This window comes from Watersipora subatra, chromosome 11 (genome assembly GCF_963576615.1).
Source record: "Watersipora subatra chromosome 11, tzWatSuba1.1, whole genome shotgun sequence".
Classification (NCBI taxonomy): domain Eukaryota; kingdom Metazoa; phylum Bryozoa; class Gymnolaemata; order Cheilostomatida; family Watersiporidae; genus Watersipora; species Watersipora subatra.
Window position 1 is genome coordinate 7,501 of NC_088718.1, and position 7,500 is coordinate 15,000.

At 63.2% G+C, this 7,500-nt stretch overlaps 2 non-coding genes across 2 annotated transcripts in view; both read right to left on the bottom strand.

The window, feature by feature from the left end:
- LOC137409238 (large subunit ribosomal RNA) overlaps nt 1-1,505 on the bottom strand; it is a 3,771-nt gene extending 2,266 nt beyond the window's left edge. Inside the window, exon 1 of the ribosomal RNA XR_010980472.1 lies at nt 1-1,505. This exon is cut by the window's left edge and continues 2,266 nt beyond it. This is a non-coding gene — a ribosomal RNA (large subunit ribosomal RNA).
- Nucleotides 1,506-1,881: 376 nt separating this feature from the next.
- On the bottom strand, nt 1,882-2,034 carry LOC137409214 (5.8S ribosomal RNA). The gene has a single exon (XR_010980450.1). It is a non-coding gene; the product is annotated as a 5.8S ribosomal RNA (ribosomal RNA).
- Nucleotides 2,035-7,500: the final 5,466 nt, after the last annotated feature.

Genomic DNA, 7,500 nt, shown 5'->3' on the forward strand with positions numbered 1-7,500 from the left:
CTCCAGCGCCATCCATTTTCAGGGCTAGTTGATTCGGCAGGTGAGTTGTTACACACTCCTTAGCGGATTCCGACTTCCATGGCCACCGTCCTGCTGTCTATATCAACCAACACCTTTTGTGGTCTCTCATGAGCGCGCGTCGGGCGCCTTAACCGGGCGTTTGGTTCATCCCACAGCGCCAGTTCTGCTTACCAAAAACGGCCCACTGGGCACTCTCTGTTCGCGCTAAGCTCGCGCGACCCCGCTCGGGAAGGGCCGCGCTTCTTACCCATTTAAAGTTTGAGAATAGGTTGAGGACGTTTCGTCCCCAATGCCTCTAATCATTCGCTTTACCGGATAAAACCATTTATCTCGAGTGCCAGCTATCCTGAGGGAAACTTCGGAGGGAACCAGCTACTAGGCGGTTCGATTAGTCTTTCGCCCCTATGCTCAAGTTTGACGACCGATTTGCACGTCAGGATCGCTGCGAGCCTCCACCAGAGTTTCCTCTGGCTTCGCCCTGCTCAAGCATAGTTCACCACCTTTCGGGTCTGAGCGCGCGCGCTCTCGCGCCGCGGGCACTCGCGTCGAGTCGCCCGCGGGCCGGCGTTGCGCCGACACGCCAGTGCCGGATCGCGCCCGTTTTGCCTTAGCTGCGCCGCTGGGGTTCGCGCGTGAGCCCATCGACTCGCGCGCGCGCTCAACTCCTTGGTCCGTGTTTCAAGACGGGTCGGACGGAGTGCCGGGAACCACACGACTCGGACCCCGGGTGCCGCGTGGCGTCGAGCGGCGCGACAGACGGCGCGCGCGACGACAAACTGCGAGCAGTTCGCCGCCGGCGTCCGCGAGCCCGCCGCCTCGAGCCACTCCCGCGCGGGGAGTGCACCGCAGGCGCTCCTCGCCCGTCGAGTCGGTCAACGCCTCGGTCGGCCTATAACACGACGCGCGAACGCGTCGCCACCTAGCCGCCGGGCTTCCGACGACTCGACGGGCGGTCGTCGCGCTCCGCCGCCGCCAAGTGCACCGATCGGACCGCCCTCCCGAGAGAGCGCGGCCGCTCGGCTGAATGACGACGACGAACTCGCCCGGTTCCGTCCGTTTGCCTCTGAACGGTTTCACGTACTCTTGAACTCTCTTTTCAAAGTTCTTTGCAACTTTCCCTCACGGTACTTGTTCGCTATCGGTCTCGCACTAGGTATTTAGCCTTAGATGGAGCTTACCACCCGCTTTGGGCTGCACTCTCAAGCAACCCGACTCCGCGACGACGACGGGCGTCCGACGCTCGTCCGGCGAGTAGAGGGCTGACACCCGCTCGGGCAGACCCTTTCAGAGATACTCGTGCCGGGAGCGACGGTCGCGAGTCGCCGCCGAAACGCCACATTGCACGGCGACCGAGGGGTCGCGGGCTTCGGCGCTGGGCTTCTCCCCTTTCGCTCGCCGCTACTCGGGGAATCCTAGTTAGTTTCTTTTCCTCCGCTTACTGATATGCTTAAGTTCGGCGGGTAGTCGCGTCCGATCTGAGGTCGTACTAGACGAGTTCGGACGACCGCGAGAGCCGCGCGGGACGAAGAGGGAGCGCGCGGTCTCTCCGTCGCCGCGCGAGCGACGGAGGCGACGGCGATCGCCGCGTCGCGGCCGCGCGGGCTCGTCGAGAACCGACTCGACGAAACCTCGCGCGCCCGACGCGCGTCGCCGTTCGCGCGCGCTACGCCGTAACCTCTTCGTCTCTCTCTCTCTCTCCGCGCGGTCACGCGTCGTCCGGGCCCGGGCGCGCGCTCCCCTCGGGAGCGAGCGCGCCGGTAGTACGCTTGAGGACGAGGCCGACGCGCGGTCGGCAGCGTCCCAGGGCGTCGCGAGCGGCGCCGACGAGGGCGCGCTCGAGCGACGATGGTCGGCGAATGACGACCCTCAGACGGGCGCGGCCTCGGGATGACCCGAGGCCACAATGTGCGTTCGAGATGCCGATGATCGATGTGTCCTGCAGTTCACATTGCCTAACGCAGCTGGCTGCGCTCTTCATCGACGTGCGAGCCGAGTGATCCACCGCTCAGAGTTGTGCTTCGCGTAGTCGGGGCTACGCTCTCAGTTCGCGTTCGACTCGCTCGGGGCGGCAGGCAGCGCCGCCCGCGCGCGCGAGTCCTCGCCCGGTCCTCGCTTCAGTCCTCGTGTGTGTCAAACCGAGACGAACGAGCGCAGTTCGGTACGGGCGCCTCTCGCGAGCTCGCCGTGCGACGGCGGCTAGCTCGCACGAGGTCTTCGAGCGATAATCGCGGCGCGCGCCGAAACGCGCGACGCGACTTTACCGACCACCCCGGTCCTACGCACCCGTACCTTTCGCGTAACCGTCAATTCCCGCCTCGACGTCGACCGCGAAGTCGACGTCGCGACGCGCCGTCAATTCCCGCCTCGGCGTCGAACGCGAAGTCGACGCCTCGACGCTAACCGTCAATTCCCGCCTCGGCGCCGACCGCGAAGTCGACGCCTCGACGCTAACCGTCAATTCCCGCCTCGGCGCCGACCGCGAAGTCGACGCCTCGACGCTAACCGTCAATTCCCGCCTCGACGCCGACCGCGAAGTCGACGCCTCGACGCTAACCGTCAATTCCCTTTCTCTTCGGGCTCGCGGTCGACGTTCTCGAGCGCGTCGCTTTCGCGAACGCGTTCTCGAACGACGGCCGGATCATCGACAATGATCCTTACGCAGGTTCACCTACGAAAACCTTGTTACGACTTTTACTTCCTAGAAGTGATCAAGTTCGTCTCACTTTCCGCCTCGCGACGCGACGCCCGAGAGCGCCGTGTGCCGCGCGCGGTCCGTGAGCCTCACTAAACCACTCAATCGGTAGTAGCGACGGGCGGTGTGTACAAAGGGCAGGGACAGATTCCCCGCGAGCTGATGACTCGCCAGTACAAGGAATTCCTCGTTCACGGAGAACAATTGCAATCTCCGATCCCTAGCACGTTCGCGGTTCAACGGGTTGCCCACGCCGACCGGCGCGGGAGAAACACGCTGATGCGAACAGTGTAGCGCGCGTGCGGCCCCGAACATCTGAGGGCATCACTGACCTGTTATTGCTCTCCGCTTCACGCGGCTAAAAGCCGCTTGTCCCTCTAAGAAGCGAACGGTCGCCGTCCGTAGTCGGCGCCGTCTATTTAGCAGGCAAGAGTCTCGTTCGTTATCGGAATTAACCAGACAGATCGCTCCACGAACTAAGAACGGCCATGCACCACCAACCACTGAATCGAGAAAGAGCTCTCAACCTGTCTGTCATAACAGTGTTCGGGCCGGGTGAGGTTTCCCGTGTTGAGTCAAATTAAGCCGCAGGCTCCACTCCTGGTGGTGCCCTTCCGTCAATTCCTTTAAGTTTCAGCTTTGCAACCATACTCCCCCCGGAACCCAATGACTTTGGTTTCCCGGGCAATACTGCTGGCGGCAACTTCTGTAGAAGTGCGCCCAATTGCCAGTCGGCAACGTTTACGGTCAGAACTACGGCGGTATCTGATCGCCTTCGCACCTCTGACTTTCGTTCTTGATTAATGAAAACATTCTTGGCAAATGCTTTCGCAGTAGGGCGTCTTCGGACGATCCTTGAATTTCACCTCTCCCGTCCGAGTACGAATGCCCCCGGCAGTCCCTGTTAATCATTGGCTCGCCGACTCTCTAACCAACAAAATGAGTACGAGCCCATTTTCCATCATACCATGCTGAGCTGTTCAAGCTGCTCGCCCCCTCTAAGCGGTTCAATTTCTTCAAGGTGAACGTGCAGCGGCGGCGCGCTCACACGGCGAAGTGCAAGCGACGCGCGCCCTCCGCGCCTGGCTCGGTCGGGCGAGAGCGACCGGTACGGCCGTCCGCCCTCCCGCGTCTGACGCTTCAACTACGAGCTTTTTAAACGCAGCAATATAAATATACGCTGCTAGAGCTGGAATTACCGCGGCTGCTGGCACCAGGCTTGCCCTCTAGTGGATCCTCGTTAAAGGATTTGAAGTGTACTCATTCCGATTACGGCGACGCGTTTGCGCGCCGCATCGGTATTGTTCGTCACTACCTCTCGGTGTCCGAAGTGGGTAATTTGCGTGCCTGCTGCCTTCCTTAGAAGTGGTCGCCGTTTCTCATGCGGCCTCTCCAGAATCGAACCCAGATTCTCTGTTATCCGTTAACGCCACGGTTGGCATAGCACCAACCGTCGTCAGCATGATAGATCAGAAACTCAGTGTAGGCGTCGCCGGCTCGAAGGCCGTGCGATCGGCGGCAATTACTCGGGTGTCGTCCACCGAGGCCCGTCCGGAGACGAGCCGCTGGTTTTCGCCTAATAAGTGCGCCCTTCCCACGCCCGGAGGCGAAGTCGGAGCCTTGTCGCATGTATTAGCACCGGAGTTACCGCACGTTATCCACGGGTGAGTCTGTCCCCAGTGGAGTCATAACCGATTTAATGAGCCGTCCGCAGTCTCGCCGTCTACACGGCTTGTACTTAGACATGCATGGCTTAATCTTTGAGACAAGCATATGATTACTGGCAGGATCAACCAGATAGAGCTCGGTCGACGCGTACGTCGCCGGCGTCGGGCGCGAGGGGTTGCCGGTCCCTCGCGCCCTCTAGCGTCCGTCGCCTCGGTCGACGGACGCGGCAATCTAGGTTCGTGTCTCGAGGCTCGCCGCGCGCCGCCGCCTCGCGAGCGTACGAAGCACACGTCCGCGTCAGACGCGTCCGCGCTTCGTCTCTCCTCGCGAAGCCGCGCGCGACTCTCGCGTCTTACGACTGCCCGTGCGTAAGACGCGCGCGACGACTGTCGGCGCTCGCCGCCTCTAGCGACGAGGCCTCCGCGTCGCGACGCGTCTCGCCGTTCGTGAAAACGGCCGTCGGCGTGTCGCGCGACGATCGTCGTCGATGGTACCCGGCCGCGCGCCTCGATCGCCGGGCTCGACTCGATCGTCGCTAATGTTCACCACCTTTCGCGCGATCACCTCAACGCCGAGCGAGCGTCTCTCGAAGGAGAGGACGCCCCTCGCGACTCGTCAGTCGTACCGCTCGAGCGACGGTTTCGACTGTCCCGACCCTTCGCTCGCCTCGCGAGCACTCGCGGACGGCTTCGGCGCGCGGCGCACTAGGTGCTACTCCGACGCGTCGAGCGGCCAGTCGCTAGTCAGCCAAGGAAATGTCCGAGAAGATCTCGGACGGTTGGGGGCGCTCCCTTATCGCTCGAGTTCCGGAGGGCGGTACCCACTCGCGTACTCGCGTACGCGCCCTCGGATATGGAATCGAACGACCCGCGAAGGCGGGAGCGCGCGGGTACTAGTAGCGCGCGGTAGTTCGCCTCCTGAGAAGACCGACAAGACGAGCAGCCTTCGGCTAGCCGAGCGAGACGGCGACTACTAGTAGTACGCGGGAGCTCGCCTCCTGAGAAGACCGACAAGACGAGCAGCCTTCGGCTAGCCGAGCGAGACGGCGACTACTAGTAGTACGCGGGAGCTCGCCTCCTGAGAAGACCGACAAGACGAGCAGCCTTCGGCTAGCCGAGCGAGACGGCCTCTACTAGTAGTGCGCGGTAGTCCGCCTCCTGAGAAGGCCGACAAGACGAGCAGCCTTCGGCTAGCCGAGCGAGACGGCCTCTACTAGTAGTGCGCGGTAGTCCGCCTCCTGAGAAGGCCGACAAGACGAGCAGCCTTCGGCTAGCCGAGCGAGACGGCCTCTACTAGTAGTGCGCGGTAGTCCGCCTCCTGAGAAGGCCGACAAGACGAGCAGCCTTCGGCTAGCCGAGCGAGACGGCCTCTACTAGTAGTGCGCGGTAGTCCGCCTCCTGAGAAGGCCGACAAGACGAGCAGCCTTCGGCTAGCCGAGCGAGACGGCCTCTACTAGTAGTGCGCGGTAGTCCGCCTCCTGAGAAGGCCGACAAGACGAGCAGCCTTCGGCTAGCCGAGCGAGACGGCCTCTACTAGTAGTGCGCGGTAGTCCGCCTCCTGAGAAGGCCGACAAGACGAGCAGCCTTCGGCTAGCCGAGCGAGACGGCCTCTACTAGTAGTGCGCGGTAGTCCGCCTCCTGAGAAGGCCGACAAGACGAGCAGCCTTCGGCTAGCCGAGCGAGACGGCCTCTACTAGTAGTGCGCGGTAGTCCGCCTCCTGAGAAGGCCGACAAGACGAGCAGCCTTCGGCTAGCCGAGCGAGACGGCCTCTACTAGTAGTGCGCGGTAGTCCGCCTCCTGAGAAGGCCGACAAGACGAGCAGCCTTCGGCTAGCCGAGCGAGACGGCCTCTACTAGTAGTGCGCGGTAGTCCGCCTCCTGAGAAGGCCGACAAGACGAGCAGCCTTCGGCTAGCCGAGCGAGACGGCCTCTACTAGTAGTGCGCGGTAGTCCGCCTCCTGAGAAGGCCGACAAGACGAGCAGCCTTCGGCTAGCCGAGCGAGACGGCCTCTACTAGTAGTGCGCGGTAGTCCGCCTCCTGAGAAGACCGACAAGACGAGCAGCCTGCCTGCCTGCCTGCCTGCCTGCCATCGTCTGACTTTGACTTTGCCTGCCTGCCTGCCTGCCTGCCTGCCTGCCTGCCTGCCATCGTCTGACTTTGACTTTGCCTGCCTGCCTGCCTGCCTGCCTGCCTGCCTGCCTGCCATCGTCTGACTTTGACTTTGCCTGCCTGCCTGCCTGCCTGCCTGCCTGCCTGCCTGCCTGCCTGCCTGCCTGCCTGCCTGCCTGCCTGCCTGCCTGCCATCGTCTGACTTTGACTTTGCCTGCCTGCCTGCCTGCCTGCCTGCCTGCCTGCCTGCCTGCCTGCCTGCCTGCCTGCCTGCCTGCCATCGTCTGACTTTGACTTTGCCTGCCTGCCTGCCTGCCTGCCTGCCTGCCTGCCATCGTCTGACTTTGACTTTGCCTGCCTGCCTGCCTGCCTGCCTGCCTGCCTGCCTGCCTGCCATCGTCTGACTTTGACTTTGCCTGCCTGCCTGCCTGCCTGCCTGCCTGCCTGCCTGCCTGCCTGCCTGCCATCGTCTGACTTTGACTTTGCCTGCCTGCCTGCCTGCCTGCCTGCCTGCCTGCCTGCCTGCCATCGTCTGACTTTGACTTTGCCTGCCTGCCTGCCTGCCTGCCTGCCTGCCTGCCTGCCTGCCTGCCTGCCTGCCTGCCTGCCTGCCATCGTCTGACTTTGACTTTGCCTGCCTGCCTGCCTGCCTGCCTGCCTGCCTGCCTGCCTGCCATCGTCTGACTTTGACTTTGCCTGCCTGCCTGCCTGCCTGCCTGCCTGCCTGCCTGCCTGCCTGCCTGCCTGCCTGCCTGCCTGCCTGCCTGCCTGCCTGCCTGCCTGCCTGCCTGCCATCGTCTGACTTTGACTTTGCCTGCCTGCCTGCCTGCCTGCCTGCCTGCCTGCCTGCCTGCCTGCCATCGTCTGACTTTGACTTTGCCTGCCTGCCTGCCTGCCTGCCTGCCTGCCTGCCTGCCTGCCTGCCTGCCTGCCTGCCTGCCTGCCTGCCATCGTCTGACTTTGACTTTGCCTGCCTGCCTGCCTGCCTGCCTGCCTGCCTGCCTGCCATC